The 26,898-nt window shown below is 39.1% G+C and overlaps 1 protein-coding gene across 1 annotated transcript in view; it reads right to left on the reverse strand.

The window, feature by feature from the left end:
* MARCHF11 (membrane associated ring-CH-type finger 11) overlaps positions 1–26,898 on the reverse strand; it is a 149,298-nt gene that overhangs the window by 71,561 nt on the left and 50,839 nt on the right.

Here is a 26,898-nt window from a genome sequence, read left to right on the forward strand (position 1 = left end):
ATATAATAGAGAGGCACTGGAGTTTACTGGCCAGGAGAGTGACATGGGAAAGTCTGCACTTTTGGAAAATCATTTTGACATGTTTGGGAGTTGGTTGGACTTGAGAAAGGAGAGAACTGAAGCAAGAAAACTGGTAAAAATGTTGCTGCAATAACCCAAAGGTAATGAGTGCCTGAACTCAAATGGTGGCTGCAGGAGTGGAAAGGGGAAACTTATGTGACGGATAAAAACAAGATCCAGCAAATAATCACATACATGGAGTGACAAAATGAGAGGTCAAAAAGAATGAGATTTAGCAAATGGAAATTACTGGTTACTTTGGAGAATACAATTCAGCTGAGTGATAAGGTTAGAATCTAGGCTACAGAGTACTGAGAGAGTGAAGCGATTAGAAATTAGGCACCAGTTGCAAGTTGTTTTGGTTTCATTTTTTAAGATAGAGAATTTTTAAGACTGTAAGCAGGAAGGAAGGAAAAAGTAGATAGGAGGAGACTGAAAAATAGAGAAGGATAAAAATTTGGGAAATCTGTTGGAGAAGAAGATAGGAGGAGTGGATAAGTAGAGGGTTTGGTCTTGGCAAGGAAAGGGGTCACCTCTTCATCAAAGACCAGAATAAAGAAAGAAATGATGGGTGATGAAGAGATTGTGAAATGAGAAGGGAAAAAGTTCACAACAATGGTGTTAACTTTCTTGGGGGTCTTTAGTGGAGAGGCTGGGCATTGGGCATGCTACTGGAGGCTTGAAGAAAGTTCTCAAACATCCCCTGTGGTGAGTAAGATAGTCAATCAATTAAGGAAGAGTAAAAAGATTTCCCTGCTGCAGTGACTGCCAGGAGAGATCAGGTAACCACAACGTAAATTAGCAGTGGACCCAGTCAGTATAGTTGTGAGAACTCCTCCAGCCTTGTTCATCAGCATATGAGGAAGAACAGAGGAATCGTATGAGGTAAGTAAAGTAGGGCTGAAGCTTGGCAAGGCATGAACAACAAAAGGACAAGACTGCAAGGAATTTGAAAGTAGAAGACAGTGTAAAGCTGAATTGGTTCAGTAATGACTCAAGACTGGAAAGGAAAAATAATATAATCAGAGCAAGGGTGTTGACTTGGCAAAGTACTTAACAGTAGAGGGACTGGAGCTCGGATGAAGAATTGATTTGCGTGAGCAAATTCTTTCCCTGCTGCCTTCAAACATGCTCAAGTTTCGTCCATCCTTAAAAAAATTCTTAGTAGAGCATACTTTGCTTATGGTATCATCACATATCTCTACTCCCCTTCTCAGCTAAACTTCTTCTAAAAAAACTGAATGTGTTTTATTTAACATTCATTTTTAAAATCCTGAGTTCCAAATTCTCTGTCCCTCCAGTCCCTCCCCCTTTAGGAGCTCTATTTTCCCTTTGTAGGGCAGAGAGGGACCTTGCAGCAGCAGTCTCATGTTCTCAACTTGAACATTCCTTTCTATTCTCGTTAGACAGTGGTGCATACAGGTATGCCCATTCATGCTTAGGGAAGATACTGATATATAATTTAATTTTAGGTATGAACAAGGGTAGCAGACATTTGAGTGGAGAAAAGGAGATGTATGAAATCTGTTATGAGGCTAGAACTGAAAAGACTTGGAAAATGACTAGATATAAAAGGGGAAGGCAAGCACATTCCGCTATATCTACTGCCTTGCCTGGTTTCGCTTTCACAGAACCAGATGCCCCTCCCAATATATGTTAATCACTTCTAAACCCACCACCATGCTGCTAACTTAAGCCTTGACTGACTCCAGCTGCCTGAGCCTTCTCTCCCCTCTGTTTAGAGGGCCGGAAGGCAGAGTTTCTTACTTCTCCTGAGGCTTTCTTTTATTGAAGGAAAAACTGCCCTCTCAGATCACTCCACCTTGCATCTGTTGCCCTGGCAGATTTCAACTCCATGAAACAAGATGCCTGGTGTCCCCCCCCTCCCCCTCTCCTGCCTCCTTTTGTGTGCTGTCTCCCCCTTTAGACTGTAAGCTCGCTGAGGGCAGGGGCTGTCTCTCTTTTTATCAAATGTATCCCCAGCACTTAGCACAGCACTATACATATAGTAGGTGCTAATGAAATGTTTAGCAGACTGAACTAGAGAGGAAAGAGTCAAGGATACTTGGTGTTGTGAACCTGAGTGATTGGAAGGATAGTGTTAAGTGAAATGGTTTTTTGTTTTTGTTTTTTAAAAACCTGGAATACCTAATAATAATGTCTGAAGAGATTAGGGGGCCATTTCAGTTGGTCAGGAGGAACTAGGGTGGTGGATGTGTGAGTAGAGAAAAGATGACAGATGGATGTAAGAGATGCTGCGGAGGTAAAATCAATAAAACTTGGCAACCAATTTAACATGGAAGGCAATGGAAAGGGAATAGTCAAGGATGACTCAGAGGTCATCTAAAAGGATGGTGGTGTCACTGACTGAGCGAAGCTGGGTAATTCATTTGATTAACTTTTCTTAGAGGTCTCCATGGGAGAAATAAATGTATATAAGCTAACAGTGGCAAAGAAAATATGCCCTCCAAAGTAAATGTATGGGATCTGTCAGCCACAGATACCACGAAATTGCAAAAGTATCAGAAAATATCATTTTAATACATAAATTAAAAAAAGGGAGGAAGGATGAAAATCATTAAGGAGATATATTCACTTTCTAATTGTACCAGTAATGATTATAATTATCAAATCCAAAGAAATATTTAAGCCCAAAAACGTGTTATTTCTACTTTTTTGCTTTTTGCTCCTACAGTTTTAGCTAACTAATCTCTTCTTTAAACGGAAAATTTTCCTTACCAATATTTGGCCTCATGACATCTAGAGAAAACAGTATGTACGTCTTCTGAAATCAACAGGTACATTAACCCTTTGCATACCCAGGCTATTGCAGGACAGTCTGTTATTCTGCTGAAGTATTTCTAATTTTAGCAGCACCATTCAGTCCTGCTACCATGGCAACGTAGACTCTCCAAATTGTTACATACATTTCATGCAACTGACATACGTTGATGTGGCACTGTTCAAAAAGAGTGTTCTTTCTTTGTTCACATATTTCTATATTTATATTTTGGAATTGCCAGATTCTTTCAAATGGTAGAATAAATGTGATCCTATTAAAGGTATTTACAAGCTGCATTTAAAAGCAATGGTCTGATTCTACAAAGGATTAGAGATTTCAATATGATTTTTAATCTTTCTTACTGTGATATGGATAATTCTTTGGTTACATTTTGTCAGCAATACTCAGAAAAGCTTTAGAGTTTACTTTGATTCCCTTTTTATTATTTTTCTACAAAAATAGCTTTAAACTAAACTAACTTGAACAAAAACAATTTCCAATGAAAACAGAAATGGTAACATTTTCTGAATATGTCAGTATTTTAAAATCAAGGCTTTGAACCTGATTGAGGTTTCTTAACATTATCTTCTTCCATATAACAGATCCTTACTTACTATGAAAATACTTGTGAATAGAGGGTTTACATTTCAGAAAGGGATTTTTCTGACTTTAGAACTCTGGTCAATGTGATGATAAACCACAATTTCAGAGAACCAAAGATGAAGCCCACTCCTGCAGGAGATGAAACAGATTTAAAATGTTGAATAAGATATATACTTTAGGTCATGGGCAACATGGGAATTTGTTTGGATGATCTATGTATATTTGTTACGAAGGTTTTCTTTGTCTTTTATCACTCAGTTGGGAGAAATAAAGCTCACAAAAGGTTTGTTTTAATAAAAGGAGGGGAAAGAAGGAGAAGCTTTTCTTGGAATTCGCATCTAAAGATGAGTTGATTAGTCTCCGTAATATTAGCTGTCTCAACAATGTTTCATTTTTATAAAGACTACTGTGTAAATGCCACTTGTGATTCCATACTCACTTAATCATCCCCCATACATCCCATAATATGCTATACACATATCTGAAGGACCTGTGATTCTTTGTTCTGGGCAATCCTTCCACCAGTACAGATCACAGTGCCTCCAGACCTGTATCTACTATGGACACACACACACACACACACACACACACACACACACACTCAGACCCTGATGATTAGTCTCTCCAAATCTCCTGAGGCTTCTCCTGAGATTTCAATCACTTGGGTGGGTACTTATTGTCAGAAGCCCTTCCAGCCCAGAAAGCTGGACAAGCCAGAGTTTATACTCAATTCATATTTCCTCGAATTGAGACATCAGAATGTAGCAGCCTATTGGTGGAGAAGTCTTTACTTGCGTTGATTTAGCAAATGTCTCTGGACATTTCCTTATTTATCTTGGTTTCAGTCCTCAACATCTAGCACAGTCCATACCTGGTAGCCCCTTAGTAAAGGGACATCATGGTACAGAGAAGATAGAAATTTGGAGTTGAAGGACCTAAAATGTGAACTTTAGCTCTGCTAGTACTTACCGCCTGTTACCTTGGAATTTCCTTTTCTGATCCTCAGTTTCCTCATCTTTAAATGACAGACTGAAATATCTAATATCAAAAATCCCTTTTCTCAGTCTACATTCTATGTTATGAAATGTTTACCGAATGATAATCACAAGAAACCTTTTGTACCTTTACTTTTTCTTAAATATATTCCATGTTCTTTAGAAGATTTTTCTTCTTCTTCAGGGTTTCAATAGACACATTAGTGAAACGGAGGAATGTTTGATCCAGTGTACTATATATCTTTTCCTGTTTAAAAAATGTTTACAACCTATGTTTACTTTCATTTTGGATTTATTTTCATATGCTCATATGGTCAACATGGCATGATAGATGGAGAATGGTGTTCAGAGACAGTTAGGACTTTTTAATTCAGGACTTTTAAATACTACTTGTAACTCCTGGCAAGTAATTTAACCTTACTTCATTCCCCTACCCCCACCTCTGATAATTCCCTAAAGCCATAAGTTGTTTTATAGTTGAAGATGTGCATCACTAAAGGGAATTTCCTCAAAGGAAGATCTCCATGCCAATAAAGTCATAATTCTGAACGATGAAAAAAAGAGGGACCTTCTACTAAAGATGGGAGGGGGAAGGCATATGCCTACCTAAGAAGGGTTATACTGCAAAAATAAAAATGATGGAATAGAAAGGACAACTAGACAGACAAAGCTGAGTTTCAGGGGAGCAAGAGAACAGAGGAAAGTTGAGTTATTTAATCCCAAAAGGATAGAATGAAAATTTCTACCCTTTAAAAAAATGCCCCTTGCATTTAGATTAATTAATTAATTAAGTGAAGGTGCTAAACTTTGGGCAAGGAATTTCTGTTCAGAATTTTTACTTGTCAAGACAGGGCTGTTGTCTTTTATTATTCTAAGCCCTTGTTTCATGGAGGAAAAAAAAGTAATCTAAAATCCAGAATTGGTTTTACTAGATATATTGCTGCAAGATATAAGCAAAGAGATACCTATATAACACTAAAAGTGATGACTGTCATCAGATACAGCATTAAGTAGGAATATATATGTTTGCCAAAGGCATGCTCTACATCGGCAAAGACTCTGCATGAGGTCCAAACTCTATCAAGACTTCTAATTGAAAGTCAACCTTTCCAAACGTTTCCTTTCACAAATATGACACCAGGCAACACAACAAGTACCAGAACAAGAGGAATCAACAGTAATAATTCATTGGAAAAAATATAGGAGATGAAAAATATAGATTGCTTATGTAATGGCATACTGCTCTACAGACTGCCTTCAATTAGTCCACCAATACGTAAAGCTCAAACAAGCTTTGCATGTGGAAAATTAGCTGATACAATGATGAAAAATCAATACAAGACCTACCCCAAAGGATCCTGCAGTCAGCTCAGGAGATAGGACATGCACTCACAAAAGGGCATACAAGGTAGAATGCAAAGAGGGGAAAGGAGAGAAATAAACAAAGCGCCCTAGGGAAATGTGATGGAGACAATTCTTTCCCCATGGTGGGATCAGAGATGACACTGTGGAAGATGTGGAACCTGAGCTAAGCCTTGATGGAAGAGAACAATTTTAACTGGCAAGATGAGGAAGGAGCATATCTATGCTTAGGAGATGACAATCTGACTTCAGAGGAAAAACAAAACCAAAACAGGTAAACTGCCTGAAATAAAGATTTTGTAGAGTGGAATAGTATGAAATAAGGCTTCAAAAAGTAGGTTAGGGTCAGATTGTGAAAGGTCTTAAATTCCAGGCTAAAAAATTCATACTATATCTTTTTGGCAGTAGGGAACCATCAGACATCTTTGATCAAGGGTATGAAAAGGTATGATTTGTTCATTAGGAAGATTATTTTAGCAGTTGTATGGAAAAATGAATGATAATAATAATAGCTAGCATTTACATAGTGTTTTAACTTTGGCAAAGCACTTTACAAATACCTCATTTGCTTTTATTAGCCTTGTTTTCAGATAAGAAAGCTGAGGATATGTGACTTGCCCAGAGTCGCACAGCTATGCAGTATCTGAGGCTGGATTTGAACTGAGATCTTTCCCACTGAGCTCCCCAGCTGATAATATTAAGCAGGCTGTGGTATACTCCCATGAAGTCTTAGAAGCAAGAAGCAGAGCAGAAGTCATTTAAGAATGTATCAATGACCAGAAAAAGTAGATAGGCTAGTCACGGAGTAAGAAAGAGACAAATGATGGGCAGGCCCTGTAACCTGCTCTGAGACACAAAAGAATGAGAGGAAGGTCTCTCATTGAGGATTGAATGATGAATTTATGGTGAAACACAAAAATTAAAGAGAGGAAGGGGAGGGGATAGTAATCTGCATCAGTGGGGGGGGGTCTACCTTTACAGATGCAACTTTTTTTTACACACGTAATCTTAAATCCATTAAATAACTTTTACAGGAATACATACGTGCTCCTAAATAAACCTAAAACAAAGATAAAATTATTTTTCAGAATCATGTCTTGGTGATGCTTGGAAGTTCTATAAATTATCTGGCATGCACTTTTTTTCTTACAGAGGGCTCGTAGACACTGGATGACAGTGAACTCTGGAATGAGCCATCTCACTGCACAAACAAAGGCTCTAAGAAAGCATATTGGCAAAAATATAAACGTGAGTTGTGGCCATCATAATCCTGATGATAGTTAGCATTTGGGAAGATGTGCAATGAGAAATATGCTACATTACTGGCAAATTCATAGCTTATGGAACTATAAAGACACAAAGCAAAGCCTCCCCAGGTAGTCTAAGCAGGCTCAACACAGAGTCAGAGAAACTGCATTTGAATCCAAGCTCCTCTTCTATGGAACTATGGCCTTTTTGAAGTCATTCAACTTCCTTGGAACTATGGCCTTTTTGAAGTCATTCAACTTCCTCTGACTCTCAATTTCCTGCTTTCTAAAAATGACTAAGCTTGGATTAGCTGTACTTTCTAGAGATAGTGTGAGATCAAAACAAACAAAAAAAAAACCACCCGAAATCAGGGGTTCTTAAGTTGCGGTCTATGAACTTCTAAAAAATATTTTGATAACTATGTCAATATAATTGGCTTCCATCATAGTCCTATAAATGTTGTGTATTGCACTTAAAAACATTATTCTGTGAAGCAGTCCATACACCTCACCATACTGTCAAAAGAGGTCACTTAAAAAAGTTGAAGAATCCTTGCACTAAGTGCTAAAGCACTACTGACATCTGAGCTGTTGTTCTTGTTGTTGGTAAAGATTGTCACAAGACGATAGGGATGCCAAAAATAGAGCCCTGACTTTCTGAGGTCACTCTCCTGGAGGGTAGCCATACACTCTTATAAAGCATCCTTCAGCCTGACTATCAGAAACAGATTATTTTCCTCTCTTTTTTATCAGGTATCACATTTTCCACTGCTATTAAAATTTTCACTGGTTCAGTGCCTGAGGTGTTTATGTCTGGCACAGTTTCTTTCAGGCTCTGAGCTTGTGGGCCCATTTTAAACTTCCATGTGCTTGTATAATTTTTTATTTTTCAAGAGACAGTGGGATGGCATGAACACTAAACTAGGAGGCAAGAGATCCATGAACTAATCTAAGCTCCTCTATTATCTGGATGAATGACTTTGGGCAAGTCACTCAACCCCTTCAGTTCGTAGTAACATAGGCCTGAAAAAAGAAGTGATATGGCCCAGCAGAGCTTAAATAACTTGGTCAAGGTGACACTGTAAGTTATCAGAGAGCGATTTGAATTCAGATCCTGTGCCTTCAAGGTAAGCATGATTTCCACTTCAGCACACTGCTTCCCTGTCTCAGTTTCTGAATCTGTAAAGTGAACAGGATTGACCATTCATAATGATTCTATGATTCTCTTTTACAGAGTGAAAGGGTTTAGAAAATTAGCTAAAGAATATCAGAATGGCAAAGGACCCTGGAGACCACAGAATCCAGGGGTTCTTAACCATTTTCATGCCACAGACCCCACTGGCAGTCTGGTGGAGCCCATAGATTTTTCAGAATAACTTTTTTAATGCATAAAATAAAATTAATAGCATCATAAAAGATACAAATCATACTCAAAAAAAGATGCCTTTAACCCATACAAGTTCACAGAATCCCTGCCATCTATTCAGACTGCTGGAGAGCCCAGGTTAAAGCTGCTAATCTAATCTAACTGCTTATTTTAAAGATGAAGAAATTGAGACCTGAAGATGTTAAATAATTTGATCTCTGCTACTCAGTCAATTAAATGAAAGATCTGCTAATCAAGTCTAAGTCTTCTTACTCTAAACCCACCTTGATGCTCGAGATTACTTTATACCCTGCTAAAGTCTTCCATTGATTCACCAATGTTTGGAGACAATGCTATGTCAGCAGAACACAGGTACTGACAGGTCTTATTTATATCAAGTTGAAAAGCGCTTAAGTATGGACCTTAAGGACAGATGCCAATGGAGGACATAGTCTAGTTGAGCATAAAGAAACTCACCCTTGGAAAGGCTTAACAATTGAGTGAAAAATTATTTTTGCAAATCAGAAAACCCATCTTCTAAGGCATAGGGGAATTACAACTAGTACTGGAGGAGAGTGTGCCAACATCAATGAAGTCACGGATCTTTTGAAGTACTGAAGAAATCAAAATATATTTGTACACACACACACACATATATATATATATGCATATATACTTCCATATAATTCACATATATTTTATTAAACACATTTCATTTTGTGGACACTGATGGTATATTTATGAATTAAGAGTAATTTCTAAGAATTGAGGATAATGCTGATAATGCACAAGAGAGAAAAAATATTTTAAAAGTAACTTTAAATTTTGATAGCAACTTAAGACCAGGCCTTACCCTCCTTTCTGGCCTTTAGCTCCACTGGATCCAGATGGCTCAGGAGGAGAGAGTGAGGCTTGCACAGCCCTCCCTCACTCAAAACAAAGTCAAGTGCAAGTCATATCATCATTTCTCTGATGTCATGGTCTTCTTCCAAAACGAAGGACAAACATAACAACAGCTCCATGGCACTTGCAATATGCACATCATCACCACTTCCTGGAACCTGAGAGCACCCTTCTTACTCCAAAAACACCATGGGCTCTTACACAGCGATAGCTCAATCAGAACCAGGCCTCCCCTTCACATGCTAGCCACCACCTAGAATGCACATTCTAGCCCCCTCCCCAAAGCTCCCCTTCGTATATTGTCGTTCTCATGATACTATAAGCTTCTTGAGGTCAAGGACTATATTTCTTGACTGTTTGCATTGTCAGTAATTAGCACAGTGTCTCACACATAGTCAGTGTCTAATAAATGCATTCTCTAACTGACATTTTTAAAAAGGAATTTGAATCGGAGGTTTTTCCATAACTTTCTACCATGAAGATTATGTGAGAGAACTAAAAACTGATCCAATAAATTATATCACTGAGTTCTAATGAAATGACATTCCAAAGAACTGTTTACAGATAAAAATCTTGACATCTCCAAGAGTTAGTTTAGCCAGAGTTCAGACTAGAAGACAAGGCAAGGGACCCTGAAAGTACCTGATGGGTACTAAAATGCTATGATCTGACAAGTGATTAATGCTACCAAGAACACCAATGAAAGGTGAAGGGATCTGGACCAGAGCAACACAAGAGAAAGTGATAGCACGGCAGGAAATAATGCAATTTAGGCTTGACAAAAAAAGATCTTAACATCAACATTTTATTTTTGGAATTGACAGAAGAGTAATTTGTTTCAAATATTTATTCAGGGGGTCACTGGGTTTTATTTGTTTGTTTTGTTTGGGGGAAGGGAGTGGCCAATCTGTTCTTTTCCTGAAACTGGCAAGACAAGGGGGAGTTGGCAGGGTGGGACTCTTTTTTATTAAGAGGTAGACAAATAAAAAAATGAAGAATCGTGTTGTTCATCGGAGCAAGGCTCTACATGAGCCTTGAAGGAGCAAGGCAGACCTCACAAAACTCCTTACTAACAAGATAAATGGCTGGAGATCTGCTTGCCAGGAGGCTGGGAGATCCTTCTTGCCACTGATACAAAGGGAGCACAGGGCTAAGCCCACTGCAGATGCTTATAAATGCTCAAAGATTGATTGCCTTGTTGACTGAGAGACTGAGGAGGTGTAAAAGATGACAAAGAGGAGATTCCATTACATCTTATGAAAGAAGACAAAGAAGCTTTAATCCTTGCCAGGAAAAAAAGGGGCTTCTTGCCAGGTGCCTGAGCCAAGTGTGGATGGAACCATTTATGAAATGTTTGCATGGATGTGATGCTATGTATTATGATGAAATATGAAGAAAGGATCCATGCCTGTTCTGTTTAAAATGCTGTGCAAAAATAATTGATTCTTAGTCTGATGTTCCCTCTATTTTTTTCCCAAATGATAGGCAGCTAGATGGCCCAGTAGATAAAGCACTGAACCTAGAGTCAAGAAGACCTAAGTTTAAATCCAGCCTCAGATGCTAGGCAAGTCCCTGAAACTCTATCTACCTCAGTTTCCTCATCTTAAAATGGGGATAGTAATAGTATCTATCTCCAAAGATCGTTAAAGACACACATGAAATAATATTTGTAAAGCTCTTTGCAGATCTTAAAGCACTATTCAAATTTTGTGATTCTGGTCCTTTGCTCACTCTCTTGACTCCCCTATTTGTGGTTATGGTGCTACCAGTCAAAACAAATTTGGCTCCTCCCTTTCTATCACCTCCATGCTCCCAACAAATCACCAAGGCCTATCACATTTCTAGTTATGCAACATTTCTTCAATATGTTCTCTTTTTCTCACTATCAACCATCTTGAATGCTTTCATTGCCCTTGGCATGTGCCATTGCCTCCGATGATTTTTCTCAGACCCATCACCCTCTCCAATTTAGTCTATGCATTTAAGTCTTCTGAAACATCCCACTCTTCTCTCAACTCAGAAGTCTTCAGTGAATTAAAATTACCTACCAAAAGTACAAGCTCCATTGCCTGGAATTTAAGAATCTCCACTTTTAGGCTTTAGCCTACTTTTTCAGGCTTACCTACAAAGATTTCACTCATTGTTTAGTTCATCTTCTATACCTGGCATGTTCTCCTCACCATCTCCACTTTGAAAATTATATGAATCTTTCAAGAAAAAACTCAGATGTGGCCTGTTAGATGTAGTCTTCTCTGATCCTCCCAGCCAGAAGTCACCATCCCCCTCCTCTGAACAACTTTACCATTTTGTTCCTCATTTTCACACTCTACCTTGCATTATGGCTATCTGTAGGTCGTCGATCCTTTGAGAATATAAGTTTCACAGCAGCAAGATTTCTCTTGTTCTTCCCAACTCATGGAGGGGCAGCTAGATGGTACAGTGGATAGAGCAGCAGTACAGGAGTCAGAAGGACCTAAGTTCAAATCTCTCCTCAGACACTTGACACTTACTAGCTGTGTGACCTTGGGCAAGTCACTTAATCCCAACTGCCTCATCCTGGGTCATCTCCAGTCATCCTGACGAATATCTGGTCACTGGACTCAGATGGCTCTGGAGGTGAAGTGAGGCTGGTGACCTGCACAGCCCTCCTTCACTCAAAACAAAGTCAAGTGCAACTCATGTCATTAGTTCTCTGATGGCATATTCTTCTTGGGCAACGAAGGATGAACACATAACTCATGGAAAATAGCACCAGTGTCTTATGGAGAGTGGGTACTCAGTGGAAAGAAGGGAGGGAGGAAAGAAGGGAGGGAGAGGAATGGGAGGAGGATGGAAAGGAGTGAGAGAAGGGAGAGAGAAAGAAAAGAGGGAAGTTGAAGAAGGGAAGAAAGTCAAGAAAGGAGGGAGGGGAAGGGGGGAAAAAAGAAGAAGGAGAGTAGGAAGGCAAACAATTTGTAGAAGGTAATGAACCAGTATAGCTAAGAATTCAACCAGAGCAATCACATACATGTGAAATTAACCTGAAATTGATAGGTCGGTCCACTTTGATAAGTTCCCATTAACTTTTTAAACCAATTGCTTAGATATATAATATCAGTTGTTGTTTGTTGTTGTTTAGTTAATTAATCATGTCTGATACTATTTAGTAATTACACTTAGTAATTACTAAATAGTAACTGTTTCTCTTTTACCCAGAAACCTAAGGGCTTCCCCTCCCAGTTTGATTTTTTTTGATTATTTTTTTTCTTTTGTTAAAAGGGGCCATCCCTTGAGTAACTACTTAAAGAGGCCTATTCATTGAATGGGTGTATCTCACTCGAAGTGAGAATCTGAAAAGACCTTAGCCTAAAATGACCAAGGTCCCACATTGCATACTGGGTTGTCTCCAGTCATCCTGATGAATATCTGGCCACTGGACCCAGATAGGTCTGGAGGAAAAAGTGAGACTAGTGACCTTGCACAGTCCTCCCTCACTCAAATCAAAGTTAAGTGCAAGTCATGTCATCATCTTGATGTCATGGTCCTCTTCAAGAATGAAGGACAAACACAACAAGTCATGTGTGACTCTTCCTGACTCCATTTGGGGTTTTCTTGGCAAAGATGCAGGAGTGGTTTGCTATTTTCTTCTCCAGCTCTTTTTACACATGAGGATACTGAGGTAAATAAGTTTAAGTGACTTGCTCAAGGTCACACAGCTAGTGTCTGAGGACAGGAATTGAATTCAGATACTCCTGACTTCGGAATCGCTCTTCAGCTTTTTCAAAAAAAGAAAAAAAAAGAATTCTGAATTGACTTTGCTACTAAACTGTCAGCAAAATATAACTTGAGCTCTCAAGCATGCTAAGTATTCATTCATTCCAGAGAGAGTTGCACACTTCAGGATGCTGATAGTCATATTTCTTTGAAAGAGAATACATTTCTAGTTGTTGCCTTAAATGGACTTTGCTCATCATGTCATAGAATATGGGCTCTATCAAAGTTTCTAAATCAGATACACATTTGGTGCCCTCATTCCAGGCTTCATGAACAGTGTAACCAATAGAGCCATCATCTCCCATCACTCCATAATCTCCATCCATGATATTGGAAGGAACCTATAACACTGAAATCACTACTGCTACTCCTCACCAGAGAAATCTGAGAAATACTGCTTCCTCTGATTCCTCGCGAATTTTAGGAGTAAGGTAAACAAGTACCACTGCCCTCACCCAACAAATTCACCTTTAAAAAAAACAAAGTGAGGAGATGAAGAGGAGGGCTAAGGGAAAACGTTAAGAGAAGAAAAGGGAAATGAATATGGGAGAAGAGTCTGGGGATGAGGTAAGGGGCAAGAGGAGGGTGAGGGGAAGGGAAAGGATCACAGAGAACTAGAAGGACCCTTAGAAGCCATCCAACCTCCTCCTTTTACAGATGCAGAATTGGGAGAGACAAAGTGAGTAACTTGTGTAAAAGGAGAAAGAAGTAGAGGGTGGAGGGAAGGAAGAAAGGATTGCTCAGCTAGCTAATGTCCCAGGCTGATTTTGGTCTCAGGTCTTTGTGACTCCAGATCCACTCTACCAAATACACCATCTGGCTCTACTCATAGTTCCAAGTGTTGAGGAATGTTAACGGTGTCCCCTGAATTTTATCTTTTCAAGCTGTCATACTTCCAGAGCATGTAAGAGGCCCTGAATATATCAAGGATGAAAGCCTGCCCCCACCCAGCTGACATAATTTGTTGTTTGCATCCCAAATGGGATTCCCTGTGTGTCGTTGGGAGTCAAGACAGGCTCCAGTCAGTCTCCAATAGATAGGGAAATTGCTTGTGCAGCTGGGACTCTTGTACATAAGCAAACCATCCTATATTCATAGTCTAACAGTTCCCAAGGGAAAAGAATGCAGCTTTTGCAGTCACCATGCTCGTCATCTGCCTTCAGGAGGGGCTTTGTCCTTTTCCTACCTTTACTGAACCTTTCCTCCTCTCATGTCATGTCCCTTTAGGTGGAGATTTCTGGTACCTCTTCTTCCTTTCACCCTACTGTTATAAACATGCAACCTTCTATATAGATTGTTAATTCTTGGCATTCCACATGCATGTTCACTTCTCTTGTAATAAACCTAGTTTTCACATAAGTTTCATGAAGTTGTGATTCCCTGTTGACAAAAGTCACACATAAGGACAATAGGAAGTCTGGTGTTGAAGTCAGGTTTCACCATCACCACCTTTTCCCCTAGAAAAGGGGTAAAAAAAGGGGGAAGAAAAGGAAGGGAATGGAGTGCAGAAGTGTGGGTAGATGAGGAAAAGGGAGTAGAGGAGCTGAGGCACTGAAACAAAGCAGCTGAAGGTAAAGCAGGGAAGCAGGGGAGTATAAAAGGAGGCAGCAAGGGAGTAACATCAATAAACTCTATTAACACATTTGTATGCACATTTCAGGTGCAGCTAGGTGGCTCAGTAGGTAGAGTGCCAGGCTTAGAGTCAGGAAGACCTGAATTTCAATCTGGCCTCAGATACTTGCTAGCTGGTGCGACCCTGGGTAAGTCACTTAACCATATTTGCTTCAATTTCCTCATCTGTAAAATGAACTGGAGAAGGAAACAGCAAACCACTCCAATATCTTGCAAAGAAAATCCTAAATCAGGTCATGTAGAGTCAGACACGACTGGAAAACAACTGAACAACAACAACATCCAAATTTCAGGGGACCAACAACCAATTCTCTGAGAATATACAACTACCTCTGTTCCCAGTTTCATTCCCTGTAAAAATATTAGTATCTTTCATTGAACTTACTAATTTATAAGGGTGCTTGCTGTATTTATGCTGGGAAGTTTATAGTTTTAGAGAGTTTTTAAGATTCCAATTCTCAAATAATATGTCACAAAAAACAAAGTTGCAGTCATACTTTTACTCTAGTCAACAAATACTTATAAAGCACCCCCTCTGTTTAAAGTGCTCTGTTGAGGGAGTGAGGTCAAAACAGCAGAGGAAAGGCAGGGACTCACCTGAGCTCTCCCAAATTCTCCTCCAAGCCTCAAAAAGCAGAACCCACAAAAGGATGAGGGTGAAACTGTTTTTTAGTCCAAGACAACTTAGAAGATTGACAGGAAAGGTCTGTGAACCAGATCAAAAAACAGTGGCAGGGCTTAGGGGCAACTAGATTTTCCATAGCAGCAGCAGCTTCCAGAACTCTCAGCTCACAGGCGAGTAAGGGAGTTGGAAGATTAGTCAAAAGGAGATCAGAAGGGTTCCCTTGCTAGCACTGGGTATGGGACTCTGTTTTACTGTCCATACGTAGATTTGGGTTGCAGTTCTGGGTGGCAGTCCCAGGGCAAGGAGGAACACTAGCACACCAAAGTGAGGGTCCCTGATCACAGTTCCACAGTGGAAAAGAGTGCTTGTGGTCATTCACAGACTTGAGCACAGGCCAGGACAGCAGTGACCACACCTCTCCTTAGACCACCTTGGAAGAAGTGAAAACTTAGAGACCACCCTCCCCTACCCCAGAACTAGCTCTGAGAGCAGCAGCAAGAAAGGTCTGAAACTTAGTTTCCCAGTATGGAAGTAGAGCCCTCATTTTAACATAGAGTTAAAAGTCAAGAAACAAGCCGGAAAAATGAGCAAACAGAAAAAGAACCTGACCGTAGAAATTTGCTATGGTGACAGCAAAGATGAAAACACAAACTCAGAAGATGACAAAAAAGGCACAACCTCTACAACCAAAGAAATATGTGAACTGGTCTCAGACCTAAAAAGAATTCCTAGAAGAGCTCAAAAAGGAATTTAAAAATCAAATAAGAATGGTAAAGAAAATATTGGGAAATGAAATGAGAGTAATACCAAAAAATCATGAATAAAGAATTAATAGCTTAGTAAAGGAAGCACAAAGATCTATTGAAGAGAAGAACTCCTTAAAAAGCAGAATTGGTCAAATGGAAAAAGATATACAAAAATTCTCTAAGGAGAAGAACTCCTTAATAAACAGAATTGGCCAAATGAAAAAAAAAGAGGTACAAGAATTCACTGAAGAGAAGTACTCTTAAATAGAATTGGCCAAATGGAAAAGGAGGTCCAAAAGCTCACAGAAGAAAATAATTCCTTAAAAATTGGAATAGGGTAAGTGGAAGGTAATGACTCTATGAGACATCAAGAAATAAAACAAAATCAAAAGGATGAAAAAAATGGAAGAAAATGTGAACTATCTCACTGGAAAAACAATTGATCTAGAAAATCCATCTTTGAGAAAATTATCAAGGAAAACTGACCCAATATTCTAGAATCAGAGGGTAAAATAGAAATTGGAAGAATCTACTAATTACCTCCTAAAAGAGATTCCAAAACGAAAACTGCCAGGAATGTTATAGGCAAATTCCAGAACTCCCTGGTCAATAACAAAATATTTTAAGTAGCTATAAATGAACAATTCAAATATCATGGAGCCATAGCCAGGATAACACAAGATTTAGCAGCTTCTATGTTAAAAGATCAGAGGGTTTGGAACATGATATTCTAAAGGGCAAAAGAGAAAGGATTACAAGCAACTATCCAGAAAAACTAAGTCTAATCTTTCAGGAGAAAAAATGGACATTCAATGAAATGGAAGATTTTCAAGCATTCCTGATGAAAAAAATTGAGCTGAATAGAAAATCTGATAATCAAACAAAAGTCTCAAGAGAAGCATAAAACGGTAAATAAATAAAAAAGAGAAATCATAAGGGATTCAATAATGTTAAACTGTTTACATTCCCACATGGAAAGATACTTCTAACTCCTAAAAATCTTCTCATTATTAGGGTAGTTAGAAGAAGTATACATAGACAGAGGTCAGGGATATGAGCTGAATATGATAGAATGGTATCTTAAAAAAAATAAAATTAAGGGGTAAGAAAGAGGAATGCACTGGGACAAGGGGAAAGGAAGAGGTACAATGGGGTAAACTATCTTACATAAAAGAGGTGTGAAAGAGCTTTTACAGTGGATGGGAAGATGAGGGAAGTGGGAGGAACATTTGAAGCTTACTCTCAATAGAACTGTCTCAAAGAGGGAATAATATGCACACTCAGTTAGGTATAGAAATCCATCTTACCCTATATTAAAGTGGGAGTGGAAGAAAATAAGAGAAAGGAGAGGTGGCTAATAGAAGGGAGGATAGATGTGAAGAGGAGGTAGTCAGAAGCAAAAACACTTTTGAGGAGGGAGAAGATGAAAGGGGAGAGAGAGGGAGAGAGGAAAAGAGAGGGAAGGAGACAGGGGGAGAGAGAGGGAGACAGAAACAAGGGAGAAAATAGGATGCAGAGATACACAATCATAACTGTGAAAAAACTTTTACAGCAGGTATTTCTGATAAAGACTTCATTTCTCAAATATACAGATAGAGTCAAACTTATAAAAATAACAGCCATTCCCCAACTGAAAAATGGTCAAAAGATATAAACCAGTAGGTAATCAAGGCTATCTATAACCATGTAAAAATGCTCTAAATCACTATCGATTAGAGAAATGCAAATTAAAATAACTCTGAGGTACCACTCCACCCCTATCAGATTGGCTAATATGACAGAAAAGGAAATAACAAATGTTGTAGGAGATGTGGGAAAATTGAGATAAAAATGCATTGTCGAACTGATTCAACCATACTGGAGAGCAATATGGAATTATGTCCAAAGGGCTTAAAAAAAAAACAAAACATCATGCATACCCTTTACCCAAGCAATACTACTACTAGGTCTGTATCCCAAAAAGAATCAAAAAAGGGAAAGGAACTATGTATATACAAATATTTACAGTAGCTCTTTTAAAAGCAGTGGCAAAAACTGAAAATTGAGGGGATGTCTGTAAATTGAGGAATGGCTGAACAAGTTGTGGTGAAAGACTTTGATGGAATATTATTGTACTATAAGAAATGACAAGAAGGATGTTCTCAGAAAACCTAAACTTAACATGAACTGATGCAAAGGGAAGTGAGCAGAACCAGAAAAATACTGTACTTTGTAACAGCATTATTATATAATGATCAACTGTGAATGACTTGGCTATTCTCGGCAATACAAGGATCCCAGAAAATGTCAAAAGGACTTAGGATGAAAAATGCTAACCTCCTCCAGAGAAAGAACTGATGGAGTCAATAAGAAGTGAAACATACTTTTTTTTTATTTTCTTCATTTTTCTTGGGTGTTTTTTCAGTTGTGTTTTCTTTCACAATGTGATTAATATGGAAACATGTTTTGCATGACTGACCATAATGACCTATATCAAATTGCTTGCCTTCTCAATGAGGAGGGAGAGGAGAGCAGGAGGAAGAAAATTTGGAACTAAATTTTTTTAAAAAAAACAAATGTTCAAAATTGTTTTTACATGTAATTGGGGGAAAATACAATATTAAATAAAAAATTAAAATGCATTTGACATTTAAAGATAACCATGACAGATGCTTTGCTATTTTACAGTCTCCTGGAAAACAGGATAAGTACACTCATGATATACAGCAGGCAAGTACAATGAAAAATTAAAGTACTTTGAGAAAATTGAGGAAGTAGAGATTACTTGGAACTAAGGAGGTGAAGTCAGGGAAGACTACCTGGAAGTGGTGGGATCTGTGGCTGACAAAAGAAGCAAGAAAAGACTTAAGATGTTCAAGAGTTCATTCCAGGAAAGTCACAGAAATGGGAAAGAGCAAAATGAGCACAGAGGGACAGAACACTTTGATTTGACTGGGACAAAGAGTATGGGGTATGTGAAGGGGTATGAGGTTAGATTGGATGAGAAGGATGGAACCATGTTGCGAAAAAAACTTGAATATGAGAATTTGATTTAGACACCCTTGACTTGAAGTGGAACATTTGGAAATACAGAACTAGAGAGATTGAGGGTAAAGAGAATGACTTGAGAATAATCTCCACAGAGATGATAACTGATACTATCATTATATATGAAGTCTTAAAGGATATTCTTTTGTGTAGAGAGAAGAGGGACAAAGGCAAAATCTCAGAGCACACCTATGTTTATGAGACAAAAAAACGCTAAAGATCTAGAAAAAGAAACAGAAAGGGGAAAGGTCCTAGAGGCAGGAGGAAAGCAATGAGAGTAAAGTATAGAGAAGCCATGGAAATAGCATACGTAAGGGTAATGTAATTCAACTAAATTCAACAGACGTTTATTAAGTCTTCTACTTTAATGTTCAAGGCACTGACCATCATATCAAATGACACAGAGATGTCAAAGAGGATGACTAAGGACACTGTTCATTATTAACAAAGTCATCACAGCTGTTGAAGAAAGCTATTTCCTTTGGGTGTAGAAACAAACCCCTTCGTTAAAGAGGGTCAAGCAATGAAAAGACAACGAAGAAACAGAAGTAATGTGCCTTACACTCTATGGCAGTCAAGACAGTTTTTCAGACTCACTGACCGAAAGGTTAAAAACGTGGCTTTCCTGTGACCACTAATCAAGCATAACTGATTTTTGGCCTAACATGCCTCACAGCATTATAAAATAAATTCTGAGCTAGAACTTAAACCAAGTAACATTTTCCACAGTTACCATGCTATCAACCATGCCAATTTTCAATACTGACAAGACCAAGGCTTGATAAATCATACAAAGAATCTTAACACTGATCCATCAAAAACTGAACTTGTTCACCTCTTTTAAGAGAAATTTTTTTCTGCCAAAATTCCTAAGAAAAGCATGTGAGTAGGTATATCACTCCTACCATTCAAGATAAAGTGATGAAGAAAGTATTTATGATTGAAATAAACTCAGTCACAGAAATCATTTGAATTATGTGAAAACTGTCATGGATAGTTAGGTAGGAAATGTGAAAATGCACATAAAAATAAGTTTTTGCCAGTGGCCAAGTGGAAGAGTGTCAGATGACAAGTCACCATAAATAACAAGTTAACTTTCAGGTGTTTCAATTCACCAACAGAAAAGCACCTAAAGCAACTGTCTAGAATTTCAGGCACTATATAAGAAAGAGTTCAGGTTTTCCTTGGTTCTTCTCATGTTTTGATCTCATACAACTAAATAAATTAAGTCTATATGTGAGTAGAATACCTATATATATTATACATATATTTATAACTTAGGAAAGATTCATGCATCATCATGAAATCTTAGCAGATTGGTGCTATAGATGGAGTAATTCGTCATATTCAAAGATCGGTTATCAATAGTTCACTAAAATAGTTCACTACCTGGATTTGCAGAATGGATTCCAGGGGCTCACGAGTTAGCAATCAGGGGAGCACAAAACACAAAGGGATAAAGCAAAGGCTCAATTGTTTGAATCACAGAATTTTAGAGTTTCATCAAAGCTCAGCAACCTCTGGTCTAATCTATATCCAAAGAGAAATCCCCACCCCCACTGCTGCTCAAAGACCCCCAGCGAGGGAAAACAGAGTCACTCTTCAGGCAATCTGTTCCATTTGTTCTAATAACTAGGAAGTTTTTCATCTTTTTAATTTCCTCTCATTGCCTTTGATTTTGCTTTGTGAGGCCCAAAGGGTTATATTATCCTCAATTCTGATATTCTATATATCTAACTTCTTTATTTCTCTATGTAACCTTTCCTGTTGCCCCAGATAAAAATAACCTGTCTTTCAAATTTCACACAGCATTTCATTTAGAAAGCTCTTTAAATTCTTCTCCCTCTCCATAGTCTAATTTGTATTATAAATTTACTTGTATGCTTCTCCTTACTCAATTGTAAGTACTTTGTAAGCAAGGGCTGTGTTATTTCACCTTTATATGCCAAGTGCCAAGCACAGGACCCTAAGCATGGGAGACATACAATAAATCTTGGTTGAACTGAATTGTGTTATGTCCAGTCATTATAGAGTCAAATGAATGAGTTCTACAGGAGTGTCATGGGTGTTTTAAGATTTTCTCAATGCCCAGGTGATGAAATAGAAAGCACAAGTAATAACTTCTTGTCTGGCACCAAACAGAGAATTTCAAAATTCAAAGCAACCTTGTTAAGTTGGTGAAGTGCTCAGAAATACACAGAATGGCATTCAATAGGAACCCATGCTGGGCACGATTACAGTAGATAAACCAATTACGCAAATGCAAGGTAGAGAAATGATTGACTATGTACAAGTACGTCTGAAATAGATCTCAAAGTTAGTGGACCGGAAAGTGAACATGAATTAACAAGCTGGTGTAAAAGGCAAGCACAATACTGGAACATAAAGACAGGAGGACAAAATAATGATTTTATACTTTTAAATAGTTGCTTACAAAACAGAGTTTGGGGGTTTCCTGGCATGGGAACTCCCTCCACCAATGCAAATCACAACCCATCCAGGAATAATTAGCTAAATGCAAGGGAACCATATAATTGAGTCACATAGAGGCTAAATTCTGGTCTAGGGACACACAGCCACTATGTGTCTGAGGGAAGACTACAAATCAAGTCCTTCTAAATAAAAGCCCAGGATTCTATCCACCATGCCACACTCTCTGTATTAAATTCTTAAAGTACAATATCTAGTTTTCAGTACTAGAATTTATTTTTAAAGGTTGTTCACAGGGCAGCAACATAAATAATGGAACCTTTGACAAACTAAGGTTATCTCTTATGAAGAAGAAAAGACCAGGAGTGACATTACCTTCAAATACACAGGGAATTATTTATATAGTAATGATTGGAGATGTAGTCCAGTAGAAAGAGTACCAGCCTAGAACTTAAAAATCCTTAAAAATCTATAATTAACTAGCAAAGTGACCTCAAGCAAGTCACTGAAAGTCTCTGGGCATCAGTTTCTTCATATGTAAAAACATGAGGCCTAATTATAGGGTTTCTAAGATAACATTTAAGGGCAGCTCGATGGCATGAAGGACAGTACAGGGACTGGAGTCAAGAAGACCTAAGTTCAAATCCAGACTCAGATACTGATAGCTGTTTGATCCTGGGCAAGTCACTTAACTCTGCCTCAGTTTCCTCATCTGTAAAATGAGCTGGAGAAGGAAATGGCATACCACTCTAGTATCTTTGCCAAGGAAACTCCAAATGAGGTCACAAAGTGTTGGACATGACTAAACAACAAGATAACATTTTGCTCTAAAATTCTGTGGTTCTTTGCGTTGATGAGTGCTCACCATTTTCATTGAGAAAAAAATCTTTAAAATATTTCAGTGAGATAATGAAAGGCAACACTTTACAACTGGCACATACACAGTTGTGTGACCATGTACTAGTACATCATTTAGCCCCTCAATGCCTCAGACAAATCCATAATACTCTAAGAACAAAAGAGCTGCTCTTGTGAATTTATGGAGGGAATTCCCACACAGTGAGTTCCCTCTATTAACAGAATTATAGATCTGCACAAATAATAATCCTAATAGCTCCCATTTATACAGTGTCCTAAGCTGCATTTTATCTCTGTATATTATCTAAGTTGTATACTGTTGCAACAATCATTTAAAGTATGTATCCTGCATGGTATTATTATCCCCATTTTAAAGATAAGAAAACAGAATAGGGGGGCGGAGCCAAGATGGCGTAGTAGAAAGACGCACATACACATAGCTCCGAACCCACAACCCATAGAACAACTACAAAGAAGTAACTCACGGCGAATTCTGCACCCAGAGGCCACAGAACATTGGAGCGAGGGAGATTTCTGCTCCGGAGAGACCTGCAAACCTCTCGTAAAAGGTCCTTCGTGCTGCGGACTGGGCGCCGGGACTGGGAGCTGAGTACAGCCCTACCGTGGCCGCGGCACCGAGAGGAACAGATCCGAGCGGGCTTCAGGGACGGGATCTCCAGCGGCCGCACAAGTACCTCCACCCACAGGTGACGGGGGTCGGTGAGAGAGTCCCTTTGGCGGGTCGAGGGGGGAGTGGGGTGCCCCCATGGCTCGGGCCCCCTCGGGAGACAGAAGCTGAGGGGCAGCGGCAGACCAGGGCTCTCCAAGCAGGCAGGAGCCTGGATCCATTGTTGAAGGTCTGTGCATAAACTCCCTGAGGGAACTGAGCCTGAGAGGCAGCCCTGCCCTCACCTGAGCATCTGAATTTAATCTCACACTGAATAGCAGCCCTGCCCCCACCCAAAGCCCTGAGGCTGGAAGCAGCATTTGAATCTCAGACCCCAAACACTGGCTGGGAGGATCAGGAGGTGAGGTGGGTGTGAGGAAAATATTCAGAGGTCAAGTCACTGGCTGGGAAAATGCCCAGAAAAGGGAAAAGAAATAAGACTATAGAAGGTTACTTTCTTGGTGAACAGGCATTTCCTCCCTCTCTTTCTGATGAGGAAGAACAATGCTTACCATCAGGCAAAGACACAGAAATCAAGGCTTCTGTGTCCCAGCCCACTCAATGGGCTCAGGCCATGGAAGAGCTCAAAAAGAATTTTGAAAATCAAGTTAGAGAGGTGGAGGAAAAGCTGGGAAGAGAAATGAGAGACATGAAGTCAAAGCATGAACAGCAAATCAGCTCCCTGCTAAAGGAGACCCAAAAAAATGTTGAAGAAAATAACACCTTGAAAAATAGCCTAACTCAATTGGCAAAAGAGGTTCAAAAAGCCAATGAGGAGAAGAATGCTTTCAAAAGCAGAATTAGCCAAATGGAAAAGGAGATTCAAAAGCTCACTGAAGAAAACAGTTCTTTCAAAATTAGAATGGCACAGATGGAGGCTAAGGACTTTATGAGAAAGCAAGAAATCACAGAACAAAGCCAGAGGAATGGAAAAATGGAAGATAATGTGAAATATCTCATTGGAAAAACAACTGACCTTGAAAATAGATCCAGGAGAGACAATTTAAAAATTGTGGGCCTACCTGAAAGCCATGATCAAAAGAAGAGCCTAGACATCATCTTTCATGAAATTATCAATGAAAACTGCCCTGAGATTCTAGAACCAGAGGGCAAAATAAATATTCAAGGAATCCACAGAACACCGCCTGAAAGAGATCCAAAAAGAGAAACTCCTAGGAACATTGTGGCCAAATTCCAGAACTCCCAGGTGAAAGAGAAAATATTGCAAGCAGCTAGAAAGAAACAATTCAAGTATTGTGGAAATACAATCAGGATAACACAAGATCTAGCAGCTTCTACATTAAGGGATCAAAGGGCATGGAATAGGATATTCCAGAAGTCAAAGGAACTAGGACTAAAACCAAGAATCACCTACCCAGCAAAACTGAGTATAATACTTCAGGGGAAAAATTGGTCTTTCAATGAAATAGAGGATTTTCAAGCATTCTTGATGAAAAGACCAGAGCTGAAAAGAAAATTTGACTTCCAAACACAAGAATGAAGAGAACCATGAAAAGGTGAACAACAAAGAGAAGTCATAAGGGACTTACTAAAGTTGAACTGTTTACATTCCTACATGGAAAGACAATATTTGTAACTCTTGAAACATTTCAGTATCTGGGTACTGGGTGGGATTACACACACACACATGCACACACGCACACACACATAGAGACAGAGTGCACAGAGTGAATTGAAGAGGATGGGATCATATCTTTAAAAAAAACGAAATCAAGCAGTGAGAGAGAAAGATACTGGGAGGAGAAAGGGAGAATTGAATGGGGCAAATTATCTCTCATAAAAGAGGCAAGCAAAAGACTCATTAGTGGAGGGATAAAGAGGAGAGGTGAGAGAAAAACATGAAGTCTACTCTCATCACATTCCACTAAAGGAAAGAATAAAATGCCTACTCATTTTGGTATGAAAACCTATCTTACAATACAGGAAAGTGGAGGATAAGGGGATAAGCAGAGTGGGGGGGGATGATAGAAGGGAGGGCATGGGGAGGAGAGTGCAATTTGAGGTCAACACTCATGGGGAGGGATAGGATCAAAAGAGAATAGAAGTAATGGGGGACAGGATAGGATGGAGGGAAATATAGTTAGTCCTATACAACACAACTATTATGGAAGTCATTTGCAAAACTACACAGATTTGGCCTATATTGAATTGCTTGCCTTCCAAAGGGAAGGGGTGGAGAGGGAAGGAGCTAAAGAAGTTGGAACTCAAAGTGTTAGGATCAACTGTAATGTTCTTACCACTAGGAAATAAGAAATACAGGTAAAGGGGTATAGAAAGCTATCTGGCCCTACAGGACAAAAGAGAAGACAGAGACAAGGGCAGAGAAGGATGATAGAAGAGAGACCAGATTGGTCATAAGGGCAATTAGAATGCTTGGCGTTTGGGGGGGGAGGGGAGAAAAGGGGAGAAAATTTGTAACCCAAAATTTTGTGAAAATGAATGTTAAAAGCTAAATAAAAAAAAAAATGAAGGGATAAAAAAAAAAATAAAAAAAATAAAAAAAAAGAAAACAGAATAAAGAGGGGTCTGGCCATGGTCTCACCGGAAGTATGAGAGTCGTGGGAGTCACATCGGGATGTCTACAGGGCCACAGGATCATAAATGTAGCACTGTGAAAGACCTCTGGAGAGGCCAATCATTTTGCACGTAAGGAAACTGATTCTCTTCCACCATCCAAATGATTCTGAAGGACTCTGAAGGAAGTCCCGCAGCCATGTTACTGACTTCTTCTTCAGATCTATGTTATTCAGTCAGGTGGGTCCTCACAGCTACCCTCTTCACTGATAAACTCACTACTCCCTGTAGAGGTTGTTCCAAAGCTCTTCTCCTCTCAAGCTGCTTATGCCATCATCTCACTGCCTTGAGTCTCCCTCTACTCCAGCCCATCCTCTGCTCAACCACCAAAGGGATTTTCCTAAAGCACAGATCTGACCGTGTCACAACCTGCCCCTCTGCACTAAACTCCAGTGACTCCCAATCACCTCCAAATTCAAATACAAAATCCTGCTTGGCATTCAAAGCCATTCATAACATATCTTCCTCCTACCTTTCCAATCTTCTTGTACTTGCCACAAACTCTTTGATCCAGTGATACTGGTCTCTTGAACATTCCAGGAAAAACCCACTCCATCTCTCGACATTGGGGATTTTCTCTGGCTGTCCCCCATGTTAAAAATCCTTTCCCTCCCAATCTCCACCCCCTGGCTTCCTTTAAGTTACAACTAAAATTCCATCTTTTACAGGAAGCTTTTTCCAGCCTCTCTAAATCCTGGTGCCTTTCATTATGTCCTATTTATTCTGTATGTAACTTTTTGAACATCCTTATTTGCTTATTGGCCCTCCATAAGACTGTGAACTCCTTAAGGGGGAGGGCCTGTTTTTGCTGTTCCAGTTTTGTTTTTGCCTCTCTTTGTGTTTCAGTATTTATGTTCCGGTAAATGCCTGGCACTCAATAGGGGCTTAATAAATGTCAGCTGCCCATGGCTACAAGAAACTTAAAATCAGTGTGGTGAAGCAAGGTCAGCAAATACACTGTGGAAGGGATTGGCCCATTTCTGAATTCTCTCTGGCCAATAAGCTACCATTTAGTGTCCTTTAAAACACAATTTATCAAATGGTTCCCTGGAAGTCCATACAAGTCTGTTTGTGCAACATTTCCTCCCCATCTTGACTACCTTTATTATCAGACTACCTTTATTATGCTGCCATAAAAAGAGAGAACTTTCTAATTCTATAAAATTTTAAAATATTGATTCTTTATTTTCTTACATTACCATTGCATCAAATGATGAAACCATCAGGTGCTGACTTTCTCTGCATCT

Source organism: Notamacropus eugenii, chromosome 4 (genome assembly GCF_028372415.1).
Source record: "Notamacropus eugenii isolate mMacEug1 chromosome 4, mMacEug1.pri_v2, whole genome shotgun sequence".
Taxonomy (NCBI): Eukaryota; Metazoa; Chordata; class Mammalia; order Diprotodontia; family Macropodidae; genus Notamacropus; species Notamacropus eugenii.